Source organism: Alligator mississippiensis, chromosome 15 (assembly GCF_030867095.1).
Source record: "Alligator mississippiensis isolate rAllMis1 chromosome 15, rAllMis1, whole genome shotgun sequence".
NCBI classification, from domain to species: domain Eukaryota; kingdom Metazoa; phylum Chordata; order Crocodylia; family Alligatoridae; genus Alligator; species Alligator mississippiensis.
Genome location: NC_081838.1, coordinates 27,152,174 through 27,162,940, shown reverse-complemented (window position 1 = coordinate 27,162,940; position 10,767 = coordinate 27,152,174). Strand labels below are relative to the sequence as shown.

The 10,767-nt window shown below is 53.3% G+C and overlaps 1 long non-coding RNA gene across 1 annotated transcript; it reads right to left on the bottom strand.

Annotated features, from left to right (window-relative positions):
- Positions 1-1,978: 1,978 nt before the first annotated feature.
- Positions 1,979-6,874, bottom strand: LOC109284453 (uncharacterized). Its single transcript, XR_009457508.1, has 4 exons — positions 4,033-6,874; positions 3,021-3,110; positions 2,268-2,360; positions 1,979-2,078 (listed from the first exon to the last, which is right to left on the bottom strand). It is a non-coding gene; the product is annotated as an uncharacterized LOC109284453 (long non-coding RNA).
- Between the last annotated feature and the right edge of the window lie 3,893 nt (positions 6,875-10,767).

The following is a 10,767-nucleotide window of genomic DNA, read 5'->3' as shown; positions in this document are numbered from 1 at the left end:
ACTTCCTGCCCAGGGCCTCTTCCTAGAAGATGTGTCCTAGATGACTTCCACCGAGTCCCAGCCGTGGGGCTCCTAGGTGTCAAGAGACATCCCTGGTGAGAAACACGAGCCAAGTCTGAGAGTAGAGGTGATGCAGCTGCCTTCAAAAACAGCCAGCTGGTGTGGGGACGACTGCTTCTGCCTTACACGAAGCGGATGGGTAAGACCCTCTAACCAGGAACCTCTGGTATGGTCCTAGCAGGAGCACTGGCAAAGCACAGTCAAGGTCACCAGACATAACACCCTCAAGACATATGTCCGAAGACATAACACACTCACCTGCCTGTCTCCCCTGACTTCATGAAGAGGAAGAAAAATCTGAGTGGCATCAAGCTAATTCAATTCCCTTGCAATACATGGGAGGCTGAGACGCCATGTAAAGATGTTCCAGCACAGCACATGAAAGGGCAATTTCAAGTATGTTCTTATGACACGGGCCATTGCTGGAGTGTAGAATTAGAAAAGCTGTTAGTACTAAGAGATGTGATACCTTTTTCAGTGACTCCAGGAGATATTGTATCGCCCCCTTCACATTGGGTCCAAGTTGACCCAGACCCCAAGTTCTTCCTGCCTGGAAAGTTGAACATGATGTTACTCACAGGACTGCAAAGTCCAAGAGATGCCTTGGAGCCCCACGGTGTTAGGACTGGGGTAAGAGAAGACTGTGCACCAGCCCAGCACTTCCCGTCTCAAGGGATGCAATTGGGAAAGGTGGAAAGATACAGGAGCTCCTGCATGAAGAACATATCCACAGGAGCTTTAGTATTTCTGTTCCAACTGTATGACAAACAGCTGCCTCCTAGTTCTTCGGGAGTTTCACCCACCCATTAAGGCTGCCTTGCACTACAACCTGAGCTTGCAGACATTGGCCAATAGTCCCTAGGCAGGACGGGCTTTTATACATGTGTGTTCAGAATATGAATCGTCCGACCCTTCAGTGGGAGCCCCTGAGAAAGCAAAGAGGTTGCAACGGGAGGTTCATGCACAATGGTTCCTGCATCCTGAGGCTGGGGCATAAACCTCTGATTCGAGTAACACTAATGGTCTGATCCTGCATTGCAATGTTGTCTTCCCTGGCAGCGGGACCAGGGTGAGTGATAGGACTGGATTGGTTCCAGATGGGCATTGGAGGGCATGTTGCACTTCCATCACCTCGTCTATCTATCCATCCCATCCATTCATCTAGAAGTTGATACTTGGGATACTATAAGCATCCCAAGAGTCAGAAACTGCCATCAGAGAGCCAGGGTGGGCCCCATTGGTTGCAGTTCCCACTGCACTGACAGCTGCTGCCCACTGTGGACACGGGTTAGAAATCCAGCCTTAAGCAGTGTGAAGTGTCCTTATGGGTAGTGACCTGAAGGGATCCTAGACTGGGTTCAAAGACACAAGTGGACATCCGGGAAGGTAACTCACCTCTGCCTGCCCTGGCTGCTTCCCAGGCATGGCAGCTTCCTTGTTCTGTGCGCCCTGAAGAGATCAAGGCCATAAGTAAAAGGCGCTTTCCACAAACTAAGGTGGTTGCTGATTAAGGACGGTGGTCCTCCACCTCCAGGCCTGGAGCTTTTCCCTGAGGGAAACCCCTTGAGCTTGCAGACTGTGCCCAGGGCCAAGTGACCTTCTGGGTCTGCCTTGGTCTCCACCAGAGCTTAGCCCAGGTGCCCGGCAGGGCAGGGGAGCCCCAGCCCGGCCTCTTCCAGCACAGGGCAGGGCTGGCGCACACACGGTGCTCAGGGGGAAACTGGCTGCTCAGGCAGCAGCTCTCCCGGCAGCAGAACAAGGGCATCTCCCTGCAAAGGGCTCATTTGCTGGAAGCAGTGCGGCTTCTAGGTGCCAAGAGATATGTCTGGGGAGGAACACGGGCCTAGTCCGAGGGCAGACGCAAGGACACGCTCCAGCCCTTTCAGCTGGGGGTGGGGAAGACAAGAACTTACCAGGGCTGGTGTCTGCCGCTGCCTCGGCTGCTCATGTCTGAAGGGTGCCGAAGCCCCTGCTCCACCCTGCCAGGCTTCCCTGCAGCGGGCTGGCCCTGCTGGATGCTGCCAGACACAAGTTGAACATTGTGTTATGGGTTGGGCCTTGACACATTTCAATCCCCAAGTAGCCAGAGGGAAAGGAGTCCAAAGCGACAGCTGCAAAAAGGAAGCAGACACCAAGCCCTGAGGTCTTCTCCCACCAGAGCTCTGCCACCGAGCAGCTGTTGAAGTTCGGCTCTTATCGTGTCTTACCGGGACGGCACCGGGAGGATGTTGGCCCCAAACCCTCCTCCTTGGAGGGCACGGGTACTGCCATCGTGCAGCCCCAAGTAGCATCTTAAGTGTCTGCAGTGAAAGAAATGGTGACACGTCAGTGAGGGAGAAGATGAAACACTTGATTAAAACCAAAGCAATGCCCCAGCCACAGCCCCGCTCCCACTGACAGGCACTCCTGGCAATGCCCCTGGGTGTGCCTGGCTGAGCACGGAGGTAGCTTTCACGTAGGACGCAGTCAAAGCTGCTGTTGCTAATCAGCATTGCCATCCAGCTGCTCAATTCTGGTCCTCTCAAACCCCATGGACCTGCTATCGGTTCCTCCCCAGGGCCCTTCCCAGAAGATGGGCCCAACACTTCCCATGAGTCCCAGCTGTGGGGCTCCTAAGCACCAAGACACGTGGCTGGTGAGTAGTACAACCCTAGTTTGAGGGTGGAAGTCACAGACTCGCCGCTGAAGCTCATTCAGATTGTCCCCAGGGCCAAGTACCTCCCCAATTTGCCCTGGGCTTCACTGGAGCCTGGCACAGGTCCCTGGCAGTACAGGGCAGACCCAACACACAGTCTCCACGCTGGAGAGAGTCTCGCCCATGTGGTGCTGGGGGAAGCTGGGTGATCACACAGCCCCTTCCCAGCTGCAGGACAAGAGCATCTCCCTGCAAAGCACTGGTGCAGCCAAGAGGCTGAATAAAAACATTTCCCTGGACCAGGAAGCCTAAATTTCTGACTCACCAACTCCACCAGTGGGCAAGGCCATTCCTCCATCCCCCAACTGGTGCCCGTCTCCGAGATCCCTGGGCTGGGATATGGAGTAATGCAGGCCTGGAAAGGAAAATACAGTTAGCTCTTGGGCTGTGACAGCACAACACATCTGGAGGGTGCCCGGGGATTGGGTTGGGGCAGTGGGAGTACGACCCCCACCACCTCAGGGCTACTGGTGCTCCTGATCCAGGCCACAGCCACCCCAGGCAGAAGAGTCCTGTGCCCTTTCACTGGGAATAGCTCTGCGGGGATCTTCCAGGTTGATCCAGCAGAGCACTTGGACACGGACAACTCCTAGCTCCAAAGTGCTCTCCTACTTGCTGGCTGGATGTCATGGGACGTATTCGTGGCCCCTTTCCAGCCTAAAGTGGGGATTCCTGCACTGTAGGGTGCTCTTTTGTTCCATTTTGTAAGTTCACAAACAAATCATTTCTGTCCTGACCCTGCAGCTCTGGTCCATGGGGCTGTGTTCCACCTAGTGGAGCAAACACAATGGATGGGGCCCTGTCATGAACCTGGTGCCTGGTGTTTAAGGAGTAGGGCAGGGGCTATTTCAAACTGGCTATGCCTGGATTGGATTGATAGTACTGCGGGAGGCTGCCCCTGGCTCCAGGAGTGAGCTTCAATCCCTTAGCTGTCTTGTGCTCCATGAGCCCAAATGGTACCAGTCCTGTCCTCAGACACTGTATCACATTAGGGGCATAATCTTGCTTCTGCCTGTGGCGGTCACTTAATTTGGGTTATGACATGCCCCCTTGGCCATGACACAGTAGATTAAGCACTTAAATTATGAGCTCGTCGCCTTTACGGGTTAGGTGGCAAATGGGTATATTAAATTGTCATCTCATCTATGAACTCGGGTTCAGGAAGATTTGATAACCGGGGATAAACGTAAGCAATAACTAAGGCAATCATTTTAAGGATAATCAATGAAATCATGCCCGTAACAAAAAGTCCAATTGCAAGAATCTCGATGGGCGACCTGGTGATGTCACTCGCCGAGGCTCGTGGTGGTGCTCTTTCTCCATCGAGGGTCCGGGCAGTGTCTGTCAGGTTATTCGGGTTGACGAGGTACCATGAACTTGACCTGTGTACCATAACGGAGACCAGATGTGTTTCATGTCAGTGGACCTGTTACGGCTCCCTTGTCAATCAACACTGAAAGAAAACATAAACAGCAACAAGCAGTAACTAGGGTCATAACTGGGTTAAAGTTCAACAGGTTAACTAATTTTGATGGGCAAGGTCTGCCACTGCTGGTGTTTGGTTAGGGTTCTGCTCGAATGGTTCTTCTCCAATTTGATGTTCCTCTTCCTTTGGCGCAGGTTTCTTGTCAGCGTCTTAAAACTGTTTTCTGTCCATTTACGACATCCTTTACACCTTATTTTTCCGTCCAGAATTCCCTTCCTTTCCTTCTATCTTTTACTTCTACTTCCCTTTTCCTCTTCCTTTTGTGTACAGGTCCCTATAGAACCTGATCACCTTTCTTTCTTTGTCTTTACTACTTGCCCCTTTCCATCATCATCTTCTTCATCTCTTTCCTCACTTTCCTCACTTTCTTTTGTAAAATATACACCCTTGTTGGTATAGACTCGTGGTGCCATACATTCTTAGGATGTTGGTTAGAGCGCTTTTTGATGGTTAATTAATTTGAGTAACTAAAGACCTTGCGTTGTATTGTTGGGTTAACAGAATTATATACAATGGGACTGGTATATAGGCGAAGATCCGTGGTCCGAGCTCAGAGTTGTCATCGTTGATCCGTCCGGTGGCAGTTATTCATCCCCTGGTTTTTTTTTCTAGGGACTAATCCTAATCCTCGCGCTAGTTGTTGTTGTCCTTCATCCCCTAGGGCGCGCAACTGTCGCTTGGTAAGTTTGGTGTGATACAGGAGAAAACCAGACATTGCTCTCTCTTCTGGCGTCCTCTGGGGTAATTCTTTCCCTTCTCTTCATGGGGTAAACTGATGATGTTCTTGCCCTTGATATCCGACCAGGTAAGCGGCTGTTGGACTTGTTACTGTATCTTGAGGCCGACACAGCTCTCCGCTTACTGCCTCCTCCCCATAACTAGGAGGCGGGGCTGTTTCATAGCCTCTGACCTCGTGGCGGCCTTCTCCTGCCAGCTGTCCCGGGCACCAGTCGCTCTTCCCCGTCCCTACAAAGTAACTCAGGAGATGTCTCCAGGAACTTGCCCCCTCCCCGTAACTAGGAGGCGGGGCCGCTGGGACCGACGTCACCTTAGGGGGTGAGTTTGCTGGGTGAAGTCCCGCCTTCTCCTCCATGACTCTACCCTTCTTTTCCGGGGGACCCGAGCAGCTCACTTTTCTTTCTGGTGGTGGTGATGGGCCTTTTTGCGCCGCTATTTCTGTGGCGGCCCTGCTGACTTCTGTTAACTGGGCTTCCAGGTTAGCATTTTCAGACAGCAGATGCGAAATAGATCTAAGCATTATACTGATTATTTTCCCCCGGTGCCACCCTGGTTCTGACCATTTGGTCGCGGTGCGGCCCTCTGTTTCTGGTGCCACCCTGGTTCTGACCATTTGGTCGCGGTGCGGCCCTCTGTTTCTAAGTTTTTCCGGAGCTGTGTCAGCAGCTTGTGGCCACGCGACTGGGGCGCTAGAGCCGGGAAGTCGAATTTATCGGGGTTTGTTCCTTCCCCATTCTCGCGCACACACCGAGTACAGCGGGCAAACTCCTGGGCAGGGTGCGGATCCCTCGCGCCCTCCGCCTTCACTCGTGATAGAGACAGCATTCCCATCTCGTCCTGCGGCATGCACGCCACTCGTCCTCCGCTCAGTACACCCCCGAAAGTGCATGGACCCAGCTGGGCGGCCCACTCTTTTCTGGCTCCCGTCTCTCCCCAGATAGAAAAGTAGCCGGCAGCCTCATTTTTACTCCTTCCCTCTGCCTGATGGTAGGCAATATGGGCCCACAGTTCATCCGAGTTGGATGTCTGGCGCTCCCCACTGCGCCGTGGGCAGTATTTCACTAGTTCCAACTCCAAGGTGTTTTCCCCAGATCCTGTTCGTGACGCCATGTTGCGGTCAGGTGGCAAGGCAGACCGAGGCTATGGGGTCAATAGCCTAGAATGGCAGGCGGGTACTGGTGACACCGGAGAGGTACTAGGCACGCGATGCGTAATGGTTGAAAAACATTTCTTTACTTACACTGACGGTGATGATTACAGTGTAGGTCGATGGAACTGGGCTTGAGTTACAGTTACAACGAAAAAAACCCACGACGAGTTGCAAAGACGGTAAATGCGACAAGAGACGATGCAACAAGATATGAACGACGGTCGTAAACGGCTTTTTGATGCGGCCGTGGGGGGGGAAGCGCGTCAAATTGGATATCGGCGACGGGAGTACCCTCCGAGAAACACCCGGAATATTTCCTCTGAGAAAAACCGTGCCGAGTAGCTCTTTGAGAGAAAACTGCGGAGGAGCTCTTTCCTCAGAGAAAACCGCAGGGTACCTCCCCGCGCGCGGAAACTGACTTAGCTTTTAAATGGCCGGGAAACCAATCACAACTTGTCAAATATGAATAATTTGGAAATGGCCAATAGTGGTGTGCGCATCTGCATATGATTGGCGGGAATTTTTTCTAAGCTTGTAATTTTCCATGACCTAGCGTAGTCACTGGGCTCTGGTACCGCGGAATTTTCCACGTGTGACCTACTTTAGCTGTGACCTCTATATCACCCCAATGGAACGCTCCACTGTGGCACAGGCATACAGGCCAAATGGGATCTTCCAATGCACCAGGACTGTACTAAACTGCTGAGTGAGGAGATGGAATATACCAAACCCAACAGTTACTACAGTTGCTAGGCAGACTATTGCGTCGGAGATGTTTCTTAATCTGGATACGTACTAAAAATTGAGCAATACCAATCACCTAAAAAGGCTTTCTATTGTGTCAGGGACTCACTTAATTTGGGTTATGACACTATCCGCCACTGTAGCCATGCCCACGCCTTGCAGGTAGTGCTGCGTATCACTTCAGGGGGTCCCCAACTGCATCACAATACTCAGACCTCACGTTGGGTGCCCCTCAGGTCCCCTTCAGCCTTCCTGGCTTTGTCCCCTTTTCTCTGGCTGTGCTCCTTCAGATGAGCTCCACAACCTTGGACTTCAGGTTCTGGACTTCATTTCCGTCCTGCCCTTCTCAGGCTGCTTGGGCCCCTGGCCCTGCCCTCACCCACCTCAAGCTGCTTGGGCCCCTGCACTAGCCCTGGTACAGTTGGTGCCTTGTGTCCCAGCCCCTGGGGTCCCTGACCCTGGTTGGATGGCTGTCATGCTGCTCAGACCCTTTAAGATCTCTCACCTTTGCAGGGCTATTCTGGGTGCCCCTCACATACCCCATGGCATCCATACCACCCCTATACCCACAACCCAATCCTCCAGTCTTAGACTTCAATGTAACACAAATATAAGCAAACAGCTTCCCAAGACAAACTTTACCCTCACTCTGGGTGGATGCCTCACCACAAGCCATACCTCCCCTTTAGCTAGCCTGACCATAGCGAGATCCTAGACATCCGGGACACAGCGCCCAACCTCTCCTCCCCGTGCTCTCCCAAGCTGGCAGGGGGCCGGGTCACCATGCCATGCCGATCTGACTCTCTGTCCTGCACCCCTGCATTTCTGGGACACCCAAAATACCAGGCTGGCCTCTTAAACCTGGGATTGTCCTGGCTAAACCAGGACAGATGCTCAGCCTACCTTTGGCTGCTCTGTCTAGCACATCTGGGTAGTCTGGGTGTCCATGGCACTGTTCCCTGAAGCCTCTCTCTTCCAGGAGCCCCTTCCCTCCAGCATGCAGGGCAAGACTGCCCCTTTTGCCTCAGACCCTAGGCTTATATACCTCTAAGCCCCGCCCCTTCCAGTCACATGGCATGCCAGCCACACACCATGGCCAGCATGTGCTCTTCTGCTGCAGCTGCACACAGCTGGCTTGGTGCCTAATTGTCCGGGAGTTTCACCCATTGGTGCCTATACATGTGGTCTGACACGTACTATTTACAACCCATGGGAGCAGACTCAATAAATCGGCTCTGATCTGTTGTAATCAGAAAGTACCAGTGTGCCTCACCATCACGGGTATTAAGCATCCCACATTTCAGAATGGCCACAGGGTGCTTTGATAAAAACTCTTTGAATGAGGTTTAGTTAAAGCAGCCCGGTAGCCGTTCTAAAACACAGGATGCTTAATAGATGTGACACCGCAGTGTTTTAAGCATGTTTAGACACCCATTAAGAAACGTGTATAGATACCCATTAAGGCTGCCAGGCTCTACCACCTGAGCTTCCAGGCTGGCAGCTATCAGGCAATAATCCTTCGGCAGGATGGGGTTTTATACAGGCGTGCACAGAACAGGAATGCCCTGCCTCCTAAATGGGAATGTCTGAGAACGGCAAAGAGGCTGCAAAGGGAGATTCATGCACAAAGGTTCCTGCATCCGGAGCCTGGGGGAGGCTGGGGCATAAACCTCTACTTCCAGCAGCACCAAGGGTCTGATCCCACATCACGAGGTTGGCTTCTCGGCAGTGAGACCAGGGTAAGTAATAGCACTGGCATGGGTGCTGGGTATTGGAGGGTACATTGCAGTTTCACTGCCTTTTCTATATGTCTGTCCCATCCATTTACCTAAAAGCTGGTCCTGACTAATACTATAAGTATCCCAAGAGTCAGAAACTCCCATCAGGTAGACAGTGTTGTCCTCAGGGCTGGCTGTCCACATGGCACTGACAGCTGCTGCCTGCCTTGGGCAGTGTGGAGTGTCCCCACAGGGGTAAGCAATGCTCCTGGCCTGAAGGGATCCTGACTGGTCTCAAAGGCACATGTGCATGGCTGGGAGGGAAACTCACCTCTGCCTGCCCTGGCTCTTCTCCAGAGATGGCAGCATCAGTGCTGTCTCCACTCTGAAAAGATCAGGTCATTAGCAAAATGCACCTTCCAAGCACCATGGCTCTTGTTGTCTAAGCAAGGGGACCCTCTGTCTCCAGGCCCTGAGATCTTCCCACAGGGAAACCTCTTGAGCTCACAGATGCTGCCGGTAGCCAAGTGACCTTCCAGGCTTGCCCTGGACTCCAGCCAAGCCTGGCACAGGAGCACAGGGGACCCCAGCCCTGCACCCTCCAGCACAGGACAGGGCTCGCCCAGGTGGTAGCTGCCTGCTCAGGCACCAGCTTCCCCAGAGACAGAAGCCAAAAACACAAGACAAGAATTCAGTGAGCAGGGCATGAATCGAATCATGTTGTGAGGATATTTTCACAGAGGTGCTGGAGACAGCTGCCCACTCAGGCATTAGAAGGCACATTTGCACTTCTCTTAATATACAGGAAAGATTTGCCAAGGGGCAAAGGGGGAGAGTGGACCGGGTGCGACCAAGATACCTGGGAAGGAGGTGGTGGAAGTTCCTGCCCAACCTTCGAAGCAGGCTCTTGTTTTACTGGAGCCTGAAAAAAGAAAGCACCAGTAGTCAGACGGTCTTCCCAGGGCTCGGTGCCCCCCGCTGTAACTAGGCATGTAGACGGTGGGGCTCAGGTGGATGCCTGTCGCTCCTAGGGAACTCCCATACGGGCACAGCACATCCCCAAGGTTGTTTCCCTTGGGGGGAAGTCAAGGCTGCCAGGCTCCACCAGCTGAGCTTGCAGGTCCCAGGCTGGCAGACATTGGCCAGCAGCCCCTATGCAGGACGGGATTTCATATACGAATCCTCTGACCCTTCAATGGGAACGTGTGAGAAAGGCCAAGAGGCTGCAAAGGGAGATTTGTGCAAAAAGCTTCCTGAACCCTGAGCCTGCAGGGAGGCTGAGCATAAACCTCTGCTTCCAGCAGTACCAAAGGTCTGATCCCGCATCACAAGGCTGGATCCCTGGCGGTAGGACCTGGCTGAGTGAAAGCACTGGCATGATGCCAGGGGGGATTTCAGGGCACATTGCAGTTCCACCGCCTTTTCTATCTGCCTCTGTAGTCCAGTTGGCTACAGGTTTGTCTAGACCAATACTATAAGCATCCCAAGAGTCAGAAACTTCCACGAGGAAGACAGGGTGGGCCTCATGTTTTGCTGCCCCCACCTCACAGACATCAGCCTGCTGGGTCCCGTGTTGGAAAAGCAGACTCAGGCAGTGTGAACTGTCCCCATTGGTAGGGGAAAGATGCACACATGGCCTGAAGGGATCCTAGACTGAGTTCAAAGGAGGAACATGACAGCTAGGATGGACATCTCTGCCTTCCCTGGCTGCTTTCCAAGACACAGCAGCACCAGTGCTGTCTCCACGCTGAAAAGATCAGGCCATTAGCCTCACACCTTCCAAGCACCAGCGCACTTGCTGACCAGCAATGGGCTTCCTCTGTCTCAAAGTCCGCACCAGCCAAGTGAGACGCAGGTCCTCAGCACCACAGGGGAGCCCCAGCCCTGCACACGCACGGTATCCGGGGCAAGCCGGGTGCTCAGGCACCAGCTCCCCCCAGCAGGACAGCGGCTCTCCCTGCAAAGGGCTTGTTTGCTGGAAGCGGTGGGGCTCCGAAGTATTAAGGGGTGAAGCTGATTGGGAACGCAGGCCAAGTCTGAGGACACACACAAGGATCACACACCAGCCCTCTCAGATGCAGGTGGGGGAAGGACAGGAACTTACTGCGCCCCGCATTTGCTCCCCTTGGTCGGGTGCGGAAGAGCTCATTTTTGCCTGCCGGGCTGCTCCGGGGCT